This window comes from Oryctolagus cuniculus, chromosome 20, assembly GCF_051225735.1.
Source record: "Oryctolagus cuniculus isolate XC-2025 breed Fujian yellow rabbit chromosome 20, ASM5122573v1, whole genome shotgun sequence".
Taxonomy (NCBI): Eukaryota; Metazoa; Chordata; class Mammalia; order Lagomorpha; family Leporidae; genus Oryctolagus; species Oryctolagus cuniculus.
This window is the reverse complement of record NC_142886.1, coordinates 12,846,247-12,860,616: the sequence shown is the minus strand read 5'-3', so window position 1 is coordinate 12,860,616 and position 14,370 is coordinate 12,846,247. Positions and strand designations below refer to the sequence as shown.

Sequence of the window (14,370 nt, the reverse complement as noted above, 5' to 3'; positions counted from 1 at the left end):
CTGCTGCATCCAGTGCCCACCCAGGGATATGTATTTTTGCCTTTGGATGAAATGTCAGTGGGATTTGCGTGTTCTCAACAAACAGTTTCTTAGTAACAGGTTGAACTTGTATCTATGTGGACATAACTTCTAAACGCAAGAGAATATGTGGTCATGAAGTTTGGGATTTAAATGGTCTTTAAAATTTCTGCTAATTTCTAGATATCCTATATGTTGCTTTAGGAGAGTCCTTGGGTACACAGCTCTACCTACGACTATTTTTTTGGGGGGGTGGAGTCAAAAGTTAAAACTTGAAATTTTGTAATCCTCTTTAGCACATATTTAATAGTCTTAGATTGCAAGAAATGGTTTGTTTTTAAGGGTGTTGGATTAGTGAAAAATGATTTTGTTCAAGTTTCAGTCTCACTGTGTGGGCAGCCTACTGTGAGTCGAAAATAAAGAAGTTATAAACAAATCAAAATTATATTTCACTCCAAATGTTCTCCAAATGTGTTTGTTTTGGAGAGTTAAAGAAAGTTAGACATCTCTTTTTCTAAGATATTTTATCAGCCTGAAGTAGACTTTTCTTTCAGCCTCTCTCATCTGTAAAAGTATTTCTTTTACTTTAAAGTTAAATTGCTTGTATTTTCAACAACCATTCCACCAAAATCATATGAGTGAATGTTCTCTGATGTTTCTTCTTTGTTATTTTATTTTTAAAAGGTTTATTTGTTTGAAAAGGAGAGTAAGAGTGAGCCAGCACTTCCATATGCTGGTTCCCCCCCCAGACGGGCTAATTATCTAATAGTCACTGGAATGTTAGTGCTTCCTGGAAGCTGTGAATTCCTGGAGGACAAGGACACAGCTACTTGAGTGGCCACCGTCACCTTGCAGGGTGTGCATTAGCAGAAACCAGGGTCAGATGCAAACTCAGGACTGTGTTACCTTTACAGACAGTTACCGCGTGGCCCAAGCAGGACTCTGCCCAGACATCAATATATCAGGAAACTGCAGACAGCTGGGGCTGGGCCAGGCTGAAGTCAGGAGCAGGAACACCGTCTGGGTCTACCATGTGGATGCAGGGGCTCAAGCACTTGGGCCATCTTCTGCTGCCTCCCCAGGTGCATTAGCAGGGAGCTGGATTGGGAAGTGGAGCAGCTGGGACTTGAACTTGTGCTCTGATGTGGGATGTGGGTGTCACAAGCGGCAGCTTAACCCACATCCTTGCTGGGACGTTTGTTCCTAATTGTATCATATAATTCCATGAAATTCAGTAGCATAAAAGTCATTATGAATAACATTCATGCTAACTGATTCGTGTTCTTTGGCAAAAGACATAAATATGGCAAGGGCCATAAATTGTTCAATTAAATTCAGCAAATATAAACAATCCAGCACTGTTGACGGTGGCCCCATCTGGGAAGATGTAGGAAAATGGAGAGGTCTGGGGAGAACGGGGAAGAACTAGAGCTTATAGGGAAGCTTAAGTGGGGAAGGTCTGGAAGATTCCCTCCAGGGACCTGGTGGTGCCTTGAAGCCAAAATCATCATTAAATGTGACTTCTGAGCCATCCTGTGAGTATTAAGGGAATGGAGAGCAGGCTTGCTGCTAATTCTTGATTTCTAGAAGTGTGTGCGTGCGTGTGTGCGTGTGTGTGCGTGCGTGTGTGTGTGTGTGTGTGTTGTGAGAACTCACATTTTAAGCAAGTAAAGCAGATAGTTTAAGTTCCTTAATTTTCGGAAGATGGACACATTTCAGCACACATATATTGCTGTATTAAAGATAGCACCCCATGCATGCCCCGAATGCTGTGTTCCCAAGAGTTCTGAGAAACGATTGGTTGCTAGTGACTCCATATGTTGCTATGTTTTATTTTGGAACATGTTAAAATCTCACTTAGGTTTCATTAAATCACTTTTTTCTATTTTTTGAAAAATCTATTTTTTTCCTTCGGAAGAATATGTTTGAACGTGTAGTTAACATATCCCTGTTAGTTATTACTGGGAAGAAAATTTAAGTGGAAACTACCCATTTTTCTTACTTGAAATATGTATGATTTTTATATTTCACATTTTATATAATTTTTATATTTCACAGTTCTAGACATTTTTAGAAAAATGACTATTTTAAAGGGTACTGAGGTTATAATGCCTAAGTAGCCCTAAATTTAGGGCATTGGTAAAATAATATACTGTTAAGTACCAAAGACTTTACTCTTTTTTCCTTTTTTTTTTTTTTTTTAGTTCTAGAAGTATTATTTAGGAAAGAAGGGAAGCTAAAGCTCCTGGTGTAACTTGCTCTGTATGTGGCTTATTTAATTTTGTACTTGACTGTACGGGCAGCTGATACATACATGAGTCTAGTTGTTCAGTTACTTTGATTTTGCATACTGAGTTAACTGTATATGGAATTCAGCTCTTAAGTTTTTCATTAAGATCTTCTGGTCTCTCTGTTGATTGCAAAGAAAATATAAGCATAAATTATTTTTTTAAAGATTCATTTATTTGAAAGGCAGAGTTACACAGAGAGAAGGAGAGACAGAGAGAGAGTCTTCCATCCACTGGTTCACTTCCCAAATGGCTACAAAGGCTGGGGCTGGGCCAAACTGAAGCCAGGAGCCTGAAGCTCCATCCAGGTCTCCTGTGTGTGTGCAGGGGTCCAAGGACTTGGGCCATCTCTCCTTCTTTCCCAGGCACAATAGCAGGGTGCTGGATTGGAAGTGGAGCAGCTGAGACAAACTGGTGCCCTGTTGGGGTGCCCGTGTTGCACACAGTGGCTTCAACAACTGCCAGAATTGTGGCCTGTGAACCTGAACTCTAGGTGGTGTAAAGGGAGAGCAATGGTTCACAAATTCTGCGTTTTGTCTTCCCTGTGAAGACGTCAACCCTCATCTGATGCCGGGAGATCCATGTCTTTCAAACCGAGTCTTTGGCTCCCTTTCTTTCTCAGGCTTGCCCGTGTTGAGCACCGTATTGTTGATGTTAACACTGATGCGGGGGTCCTCTGCCGTCTTCATTGTCCTGCTGGTTTCTGGGTCTTGGCTCTTGCTGAAATTGCTTTTGAAAACATCTTCTTGTTTTGAAAAAGCTGTGGCTATGTGATGCTGTAGCTTTTGTCATCATGCCCTTGACCTGGGACCAGAGAGTCTGGCCCTCGGTCAGCCTGGGTGGCAGATACCTAGGTCATCTCTACAGCGACCTTGTTCACTGCATTTTCCTGGGAGGCTTAGGCAGACAGATCCCTGGTGCAGGATGTAGACGTATTTGGTAATCCTGGAATCCTAAAGTGAACGCAGCGTAGGTTCCAGTAAAGGACTTAAGCGGCATGTCCATGTTTGAAAGCATCTAAGAAACCGTCTCAAAGTTGTGCTGCTTTTTAAAGGGATGAGTGAAGCAGGTTGTGTCACGGAGCAGAGGACTTCCAGGTCAATGGCTACTCGAACCTGGGAGGGGCACTTAAAGGAGCGAAGGGATAGGTTTGCCTGATATTTATTTAATAGGAAACTTTTATTTAATAAATAGAGAGCTGGATCAGAAGTGGAGTAGCCAGGACTTGAACTGGCACTCATATGGGATGTTGGCACTGCAGGCAGTGGCTTTTACCTGCTACACCACAGCGCCAGCCCCTAATAAATATAAATTTCAAAAGTACAACTTTTGGATTGTAGTGATTCTTCTCCCCATACCCACTTTCCCACCCACAAACCATCCTACCTCCTACTCCCTCTCCAGTTCCATTCTTCATTAAGATTCATTTTTAATTATCTTTATATACAGAAGATCAACTCCATACTGAGTAAAGATTTCAACAGTTTGCACCCACACAGACACACAAAGTATAAAGTACTGTTTGAAGATTAGTTTTACTGTTAATTCTCACAGTACAACACATTAAGGACAGAGGTCCTACATGGGGAGCAGGTGCACAGTGACTCCTGTTGTTGATTTAACAATTGGCACTCTTATTTATGACATCAGTGATCACCCGAGGCTCTTGTCATGAGCTGCCAAGGCTATGGAAGGCTCTTGAGTCCACAAACTCTTGCCTGATATTTTTAATGAGGTTCCTCACACTTCCCAGAACGGTGCCAGGAAAGTTTCCGAGAAATTCTAACTTTTGTCTTTTGTTATTTCTCTTGTCACTGTTCTATTAACTCTGGTTTGCCCCCTTTATCATTCTGCTAGATAAAATTTTTCAGCTTCCTCTCATCTTACTTCTAGCTTCTGTTGTGAGTCAGATGGCTGTAATCAGTGGGCCTTTTCCTTCCTTTCCCCTGATCAACAACTGTGGGATAGAATGTACCAACAACCAGTGACTACGTGATATGCAGAACTTCTCCACTGATTATACGAGCTGCCATCTTGAGCCACTGCTTGCAAACCAACAGATGGAGCTGTGCCGTGGCACACCAGAGCTACAGTTGACTTTTCAGGAAGTTTTCCATTTGAACTATGTGACCGAACTTCACAGCCATCTGATTTCCAATTTAGTAATTACTGGAATAATTAGATGAGTTACTCTGCAGATGGCACTCAAGTTTCTTGACATATGTGTCCTTGTCATCTATAGCAGATGATATATGTAATACTTGTTCTTCCTCATACCACTTGATTATATGGGATGCAAAATGCCCATAAAATATTCCTGTCAAAGTCTCTGATTTTGTGTAGACTCACGTGTAGCGTCAAGCCTGGCTGGTACTAGTGGAGCTGCTTGTTTCCTGTGTTCAGTGTTACACAGTGATGGCAACGCCGTACTGACTACAATGCTCGTGTCCTATAATACTTAAATCCTGTTTTAAGTTCAAAGTGTTGGATAACAGAATTACACAGCGTTCAAACATGAAGAAAATCACTTTCAATTGCTATCTAAGAAAGCTATTGCGATTTTTCCTATATTTCCAATTTTTATTTAAATAATGGATTTGAAATTTAAACTATTTTTTAAAATTTTTTTGGAGAAAGATTTATTTGAAAGGCAGAGTTACAGAGAGAGAGAGGGAAGAAGAGAGAGAGTGAGAGAGAGCAAACTTCCATATGCTGGTTCACTCACCAAATTGCCACCAAGGCTGGGGCTGGGTCAGGCTGAAATCAGGAACTAAAAAATTCCATGTGGGTCTCCCATGTGGGTTCAGGGGCCCAGGCACTTGGGCCATCTTCCACTGCTTTCCTAGGTGCATTAGCAGGGAGCTGGATCAGAGATGGAACAGCTGGGACTCAAACCAGCACCCGTATGGGATACCCTTGTCACAGGTGGTGGCTTAACCTGCTATGCCTCAATGCCAGCTCCTAAGCCAAGTTTTAAAAAGATTTATTTGTTTATTTGAAAAACATAGTTATGGGGCTGGAGTAGGGCAGGGAAGGGAGGGAGGGAGAGAGAGAGAGAGAGAGAGAGAGCGAGAGAACCTTTAATCTGCTAGTTTTCTCCCTAAATGGCCACAACAGCTGGGTCTGCCAGGCTGAAACCAGGAGCTAGGAGCTTCATCCAAGTCTCCATGTGGGTATCAGGGGCCCAAACGCTTGGGCCACCTTTTGCTGCTTTCCCAGATGTGCTAGTAGATAGCTGAATTGGAAGCGGAGTAGTGGGGCTCGAACCTATGCTCCAAGATGGCATGTAGCACCACAGGCGGAAGCTTAGCCTGCTGTACCAGAATGCTGGCCGCAGGAATTTAAACTATTTTGGGGATATAAAATTATACTGTAAAATTAATACTCTTTTATTAATAATTTTTCATGTTGTAGAATGTGTGAACATTTTTTTTCTCATTATTATAGTGAGGAATGTTTTTTACCCCTTTATTGAAGTATGATTGACATGCAGAAGCAGTAGATGTTTAGTGTATACAACTTTCTGGATCTGGAGATAAGTATATGCCTGTGGAAAGATCAAGCCATCGTTACAGTAAAATATCACGCACTTATGTCTTACCTCTGAAAGTTTCATCTCATCTTTTTTGTGATTTTTCTTTTTCTGTTTTGGTGTGTGTGTATTCAAACGTCTTTAATATAAGATCTCCCCTCGTAGCAAATCCTTAAATTTGCAGTATATCCTCTGTTGTGAAGAAGAGCTCCAGATGTTACTTCTTTTGCATAACTGCGACTTACTACTCGTTGAATAGCAGCTTCCCGTCTCCCACCTCCCTACCCCGGCAACCACCATTCTGTTTTCTGTCTACCTGTTTGTTGTGAAGCCCACGTGTATGTGAGATTGTGCAGTATTGTCCTTTTTCTTTTTTGCCTTCTATCATTCAGCCTAGTGTCCTCTGAGTCCACCCATGTTGTCACAATGACAGGATTTCCTTTCTTTTTTTTTTTAAAGAATGACTAATATTCTACTGACTGTTTATACCACGTTTTCTTTATCCAGTCATCCATTGATGAACACTCATGTTGATTCCATATCTTGGCGCCAGTGAATACTGCTGCAGTAAATGTGGGAGTGAAATCAAAATCCGGATTTAAATTCCTTTGGATGTACATCTACAAGTTGGTTTGCTGGGTCAAATGGTAATTCTACTTTTAGACTTTGAAAGAAACTCTATATTGATTTTCATGGTGGCTCTACCAATTTACATGCACACTAACATTCTCCACATCTTCTTCAACTCTTGTCCTTTGTTATTTTTGTTAATAGCCATCTTATTAGGTGTGTGGGGTTTCATTGTGGTTTTGATTTGCATTTCCCTGATGATTAATGTTGAAAATCTTTTCATATAATTATTGGCCATTTGTATGTGAGCTTTGGAGAAATGTCTTTTTAGGGCCTTTACTCATTTTTGATTGAGTTACTTTGGTCTCCCTCCCCTGTCCCCCATCACCTATAGCTGCAGCAATTTCTTATGTATTTTAAATATAAATCCCTTACCAGATATATGGTCTGCAAATATTTTCTTCCTTACCATAGATTATCCTTTTGTTTTGTTAATTGCTTCCTTTTCTGTGCAGAAATTATTTAACTTTTCATTAGCTTTGATATAATCCTGTTGGTCTATTTTTGCTTTTGTTGCCTCTGCTTTTGGTACGTATCCAAGAACTTATTTTCACAATCCAATATCTAGAAGTTTTCCATGATATTTTCTTCTAAGGATGTTATTATTTCAGGTTTTGTGTTTAAGTTTTTAATTGATTTTGAGTTGATGTTTGTATATGTGAGATAAGGGTCCAATTTCATTCTTTTGCGTGTGGATGTACAATTTCCTAGTACCATTTGTGGAAGAGACATTTCCATTGTACATATTTGACACCCATGTCAAAGATCATTTGATCATATGTGTGTGGGTTTATTTCTGGAATCTCTATTCTGTTTCATTTACCTACATGTTCTATGTTATGCCAGTGCATATTGGTTTGATTACTGTAGTTTGCAACAGTGAACATCAAAGGGTGTGATACCTACTGCTTTACTTTGCTTGTTCAAGGTTGTTTTTTCCTATTCACCCTTGCAAATGGTTTTAGGATCGTTTTATTTATTTCTATAAGAAATGTCAGGGATTTTGATAGGGGTTGCATTGAATCTATAGATTGCTTTGGAAGTACGACATTTGAGCAATATTAATTTTTAAATCTTTGATTATGTCCTTTCATTGTTTAAAATTTCTGGTTTGTAGTGTTCAGTGTATAATTCTTTCACATTCTTAAGCTTATTCCTAAGTATTTTATTCTTTGTGGTACTGTTGTTTGTTGCTTTCTCAATTACACTTTGAAATGTGGCGTTGTTAGTATATAAATGCACAACTGATTTTTGTATGTTGAGTTTATGTCTTGTAGCTTTATGAATATACTTTTTAGTTTTCTAGTTTTTTTTTAAATAATATTTAGGATTTGTCTACATAAGATCATGTCATCTGTAGACAGGGAAGGCATTAACTCTTTTTTTCCTCCCTTGCTTAATTGCTCTTACTGGATTTCCAGTCCCTTGTTGGAGAATACTTTTGAAGGAGACAAGAGGGGGCATTCTGTCCTTGTTCCTGATCTTAGAAAAACTTCAGCTTTTCATTGTTGCAATGATGTTAGCCCTGGGCTTTTTCTGTGTCCTTTGTTATACTGAGGTATGCTCTTTCTAAACCTAATTTATTGAGAATTTTCACTATGAAATGAAGTTAAATTTTGTCAAGTGCTTTTTCTGCATCTATTAGGGTGTTCATGTGATTTTTGACCTTCATTCTGTTTTGTGAGGTGTCTCATTGATTTCTGTATATTGAACCATCCTTGCATAACAGGGAGAACGCCTACTTGGCCATGGGATATGACACTCTTAGCATGCTGTTTGGGGTGGTATTATGGCACAGTGGGTTAAGCTGCTGCCTGCAACACTGGCATCCCATATTGGTGCTGGTTTGAGTCCACTTCTCATCCAGCTCCCTGCTAATGAGCTGGGATCCCAAGCACCAGCAGATAACACAAGTACTTGGGCCCCTGTCACTCACATGGGAGACCTGGATGGAGTCCCAGGCTCCTGGCTTTGGCCTGGCCCAGCCCCGGCATTGTGGCCATTTGGAGAGAGAACCAGCAAACAGATCTCCTTCTCGCTCTCCCTTCCTTCTCCCTCTTTATGCCTGTCAAATAAATAAAATAAATCTTAAATAAATTAATATGCTGTTCAATTTCATTTGCTGGTATTCTGTTGATATTGTTTTGGATCTATGTTTATCAGGGAAAATGTCTATAATTTTCATTTCTTGTGTTATCTTTGTTTGGTTTTATTTTAAGTGAAACCAGTCTATAAAGTGAATTTTTGTAGGAATTAAAGAAGGATTGTTATTAATTCCTTAAATGCTAACATTTACTCATGATGCCATCTTGTTCTGGACTTTTCTTTATTGGCTGTTTTTGATTACTGCTTCAGTAACCTAATTTGTTATTGTCTGTTTCTCTTGGTTATATGTTTCTAAAGACTTATCTATTTCTTCTAGGTTGCTCAATGTGTTGATGTATAATTGTTCATAACAGTTCCTTATGATATTTTTTATTTATGGGCTCAGTTGTAACATCTTTTACATTTCTGATTTTATTTCTTTGAATATTCTCCTTTTATTTTTTAGTCTACTTAAGGGTTTGTTTATTTTTTCAGAAAAACTAGCAGTTTTGCCACTTAAAAATTCTTTCTGTTCTCTATATCTCCTTTAAGTTTTATTATTTTCTTCTTCCTACTAATTTTTTTCATTTGTTCTGTTTCTGTTTAGGGAAATCTAAAGTTAGTCTCTATTTAAGATCATTCTTTATAAAAATATTTATTTGAGAGGAATAGAGGTAGGGAGGGATGTAAGGAAGAAAGTAGTGAGAGAAAGGGAGGGGAAGGAGAGAGGGAGGGGAAGAAAGAGAGAGAGAGGGAGAGAGGGAGGGAGAGGGAGAGAGATAAACACAAACACAGAAGATCCTGTCTACTAGTTTATTCCCCAAATGTTCGCAGTGACTGCTGGGCAGGGGCCAGAGCCAGGACCTTGGAACTCAATACAAGTCTCCCATATGGGTACAGGAGCCCAACTACTTGAGCCATCCCAGGGGCTCAGAGGCTGCAGGGGCAGGAGGTTGAAGTTGGGAGCTGGAGTCCTGCATTGAATCCAGACATTATAATATGGGATGTGAGCATCTTAACTGGTGCCTTAGCTGCTAAGTCAAATGCCTACCTTTTACTCTGCATTTTTAATGTAGGCATTTATTGCTATCAAGTCTTTGAACCAATCCATTTAAGAAATGGGCAAAAGGACATAGATAGGCAGTTCTTAAAAGAACAAAAAAACACAAGTAGCCAACAATTATATGAAAAAATGCTTAATATATTAGCCATCAGAGAAATGCAAGTCTAACCACAATGAGATACCTGACTGCACTCCAGTCAGAATGGCTATTATCAAAAAGAAAGTAACTAATGTAGGGGAGGATATGGGGAAATGGGAACCCTTATATACTGTTCATGGGAATGTAAATTAGTGTAGCCACCATGGAAAACAGTATGGGAATGTCTTAAGCTAGAAATGGAACTGCCATAAGATCCAAAAATCCCACTACTGGATATATATCCAAAAGATGTTAACTCATTGTATCAAAGAGCTACCTGAACCATCACGTTTATGACAGCATTCACAATTGCCAAAATATGGACTCAACTGAGGTGTCCGTCATCATATGAATGAGTAAAGAAAAATGGTATGTGTTCCCAGCGGGATACTATTAAGCTATAAAAGAAGAGTAAAACCCTGTCACTTCCATCATGATGGATGGAGCTGGAGGACATCATGTTGAGTGAAACAACCCAGACACAGGAAGACACATAGCATTATGTCCTTCCTTTATGTGGAAGCAAAAATTTAAAAAAGTTCAACATGAACACAGAATGTTGATTACCAGAGACTGAGAGGAGTGGGAATGATAAAAGGAGTTTGAACAAAACATTAGGAAAACTGGATTTGGTTCCTTAGTTGTGACAAACCTACTGATGTAAGATATTAATAGGAGAAATGGAGTGAAGGGTATATGTGAAATTATTGTATTATTACCTCACATTTTTTTTCTTTGTAAATTTAAAATTACTCTGAAATAAAATGTAAAAAGTCTTCTCTTAATACTGCTTTTCCTACATTCTATAAATTTTGGCATGTTGTGTTTTTAATCTCAAAATATCTTCTAATTTTCTTTTTGATTTATTCTTTAGCCCAGTAGTTGTTTACGAATGTGTTATTTAATTGCAATGTACTTGTGAATTTTCCTGTTTTTTATTAACCAACTTCCAGTTTTATTTCACTGTGACCAGTAAGATATTTATAATGATTTTAGTCTTCTCAGATTTTTTAAGGCTGGCTTTGTGGCTTCACATGTTGTCTGTCCTGGAGAATTTTCAGTGTGCACTTGAAAAGAACAAGTGTTCTGCTGCTGTTGAGTGGAATGTTCTGTATGTATCTTTTAGGTCCATTTGGCCTTTAGTGTTGTTCAGTTCTGCTACTTCCTTATTGATTTTCTGTCTGGATGAATAATCCACTATATAGAGGGGGGTGGGTGTTGAAGTCTTCTATTATTAATGATCTGCTGCCCACTTCCCACTTCAGCTCTGTCAACATTTGCTTTATGTTTTAGATGCTTTGATGTTGAGTACACATATATTTATAATTGTTCTATATTCCTGTTGAACTGACCCTTTTGTCATTATGTAATACCCTTATTAGTTTTGACTTGGTCTATTTTGTCTGATATGAATATAACACCTTTGCACTCTTGGTTTTCAGTTGCTTGGAATATCTTTATGTACATCTATCACTTTCTTCCTACATTGTGTCTTCTAAGATAGAATCTTTTCTATACAACTTATAGTTAGGCTTTCTTTCGCACTCAGTTTAGTCATAATATCTTCAAGGATTTCTTCTTGGTTCTTCTTTATGGTTTCTATTTCTTTATTCCGTTTCTTCCTTTGTTGTGTATTGTATTGTGTGTTGTTTTTTGTTGTCTACATTTTCCTATGGCTCAGTGAGCTTCTTTAAAATGGTTGTTTGAATTCTTTGTCAAGCAGTTCATGGATTTCTATTTCTTTAGAAGTTTTTGATGATTTTTCAGTTTCCTTTGACAGTTTCACATTTGATTTTCTTTTTTTAGTAGTCCTTGGATTCTTGCATGTGTGCCTGCATTTCAGAGAAAAGTTACTACTTCCGGTTCTTTACAGATAGATTTTGGCAGATAAAGACCTTCTCCTGCCTAGTCCCAGGACTAACAGAATTTTCTCTGGGACTGTAGACAGTCCAGTAGGGCTGGAGCTGGGCAGTGGTGCTGCTTCCATTTCTACAGTTGGGTCTATAGTTAGCAAGCTCGTTTCTGAAGGTGTAGGTGGTGTGGCTCCTGTTGGGATCCTAGACAGTTGGATCTTCTGTTATAATCATGGACAAATAGCATTGAAGTCAAGTTCACTTGGGGATGGAGCTGCATGTGGGTCTGAAACTGGGGTCTGCAGAGGCAGGATTGCTTCTGGACATGGGCCTGCCTTGTGAAAGTAGCTTTTTGTTCTTGATTTCCACCAACATGTCACAGTCTTCTACCTTAGTCCCAAGGTTCCCATGGATAGTTGCCAAATTCTGTTAGAGGGAGTAAGGACTGGGAACATCCTATTATGCCATCTAGCTGATGTCACCCCTTCCCATTTTTATGGCTGAATAATATTCCATTGTATGGATATATTACATTTTGTTTATTCATTTTTTTCACTTGGTGGGCATTTGGGCTATTTCATATTTTGCTATAATGAATAATACTGTTACGAACATTTATGCACATGTTTTTGTGTGGGCATATATTTTCAGTTGTTTTGAATACATTTGTAGGAACAGAATCGCATAGTTATCTTTGGAATTTTAAACATTTCTCAACAGAAAAATTTGTGTGCAACCTTGGTTAAGCAATTCCTCTAAGACTGAGGTTGCTGTTACCTTCTGAGACGTTTCTATAACAGGGTACTTCAAAAAGTTCAGGAGAAAGTGGAGTTAAAAGGTAAGTTTATTTTGATGCAAAATAATTGAACTCCGTGCATGTATTTTTTCATAATCACATTTCTATGAACCTTTAAAGGACCTCATATGAATGGATTTCATTTTTATTGCACCAGAATAAACCGATCTTTTAATTCCACTACTCCCAATTTTTGAAGTCCCCTTGTACTCTACTCATTTAAAAACTATATAAGCTGGGGCCGGCACCAAGGCATAGTAGGTTAATCCTCCGCCTGCGGTGCTGGCATCCCATATAGGTGCCGTTCTAGTCCCGGCTGCTCTTCTTCCAATCCAGCTCTCTGCTATGGCCCGGGAAAGCAGTAGAGGATGGCCCAAGTCCTTGGGCCCTTGCACCCATGTGGGAGACCAGGAGGAAGCACCTGGCTCCTGGCTTTGGATTGGCGCAGCGCGCCGTCCGTAGCAACCATTTGGGAAGTGAACCAATGGAAGGAAGACCTTTCTCTCTGTCTCTCTCTCACTGTCTGTAACTCTACTTCTCAAATAAATAAATAAAATCTTTTTTAAAAACTATATAAGATAACTGAAGTTAAACATAGCTTATGGCCAACGCTCCCTCATGAACTTCTTCAGACTTCCCACTCTGTTCTCATAAACACGTGGGAAAAGATGGAATTGATAGACTCCAGGAGCAGCATAAACTCTATGGGAATAACCAAACTTCCCCAACTAGGCTTCCTGGCTTTAGCCGGCTGTATGATTCTTCCTGATGTTCCCCACAACTCAGAGTGAAAGGAGGGAGAAAGACAGTATCTTCACCATCTGCCAGTGAAGATAGTAAGGTTGATACAGTGGTTAAGGGCAGAGTTTCATTTATTTAGTTGAGTGATAATGTGTAGAAAACAAAGAAACAAAGGGAAGAGAAGAAATAGTGACTCATTTTAAAATCGAAATAAGAGCAATTGCTGTACAGGAAATTATCTAAGATATAATTGAATAAAATGTTCCCAACTTTAATAAAACTGTAAATATATATTTGTGGGTTCCAGAAATATCAGCAGAAACTACCTGCAGAAATACCCATTCTGGTAAAAGTTTGTGTGAGAAAAGGTTCTAGCAGCATCCAGACTAAAAGATTCTGTTCCCTCTACAGAGACAAACAGTAAACTTCAGCATCACTCTCTTATGAAGCAGTGAAGGCTCCAGGACAGTGGGGCACTGGATAGGCAGTTTTGAAAATATTGTAAACTCCTTAAGAATTTTGTGCCCACTCATAGCTAAGTTGCTGCTACAAAAATAATTAATAATAAAACATCGCTTTTCTAAAAGGGAATAATTGTTATCAACAACAAAGGTCCATGTCTCATATTTTTTCTTGTACCTTTGGAGACTATATTGAATAACTTCTTCATATTATCTTCACATTGTGTAAGGGTTTTTTTTAAGTAAATGAATTATATCAGCTTATATATAAAATATTATCTCAAGCATGATAAAAATAAAAACCATTGTAAAGAAGACAAAATATTATCAGTGACAGGTGGTGAGAGTCAACATGGTCATTTAAAAATATTTTCTAATATTTTCAAAATATCCTGCTATCTACATAAATTATTTTTCTTAACCACTTTAAAATTAACCAAAACTTTATATCTAATAAATATTATAAACCTAATAAGGTTGTTACAGGCAATTTTACACGAGGGTGCTTCAAAATATTCACAGGAAATGAAATTAAAATTATATTTTTGTACAGAAGCTTTTGCAGGATTTTCAAATTGTTCATGGAAAATGTGCATTATGAAAGAACTGTGCATGGATTTCAATATTTTTTTTTGTACCAAAGTAAACATGTTCCGCGGATTGTCATTGGCAGGTGCATCTATCAGTGTGTTAGGACACAGAGGGATTTTCAACATATATTTAGGCAATATCTCAACAGCTAGTTATTGAGTACCTACCCTGTG

General features: G+C 38.6%; 1 protein-coding gene across 14 annotated transcripts in view; it reads left to right on the top strand.

Moving 5' to 3' along the window:
* SYT16 (synaptotagmin 16) overlaps positions 1–14,370 on the top strand; it is a 322,943-nt gene that overhangs the window by 151,685 nt on the left and 156,888 nt on the right. The window contains exon 2 of one of the 14 annotated variants that reach the window (XM_089322559.1): positions 6,346–6,485. The exons of the other annotated variants lie outside the window; for them this stretch is intronic. The gene's annotated coding sequence lies outside the window, so the exon portion shown is untranslated. The remainder of the gene's footprint in view (positions 1–6,345; positions 6,486–14,370) is intronic. 14 annotated transcript variants of the gene reach the window in all.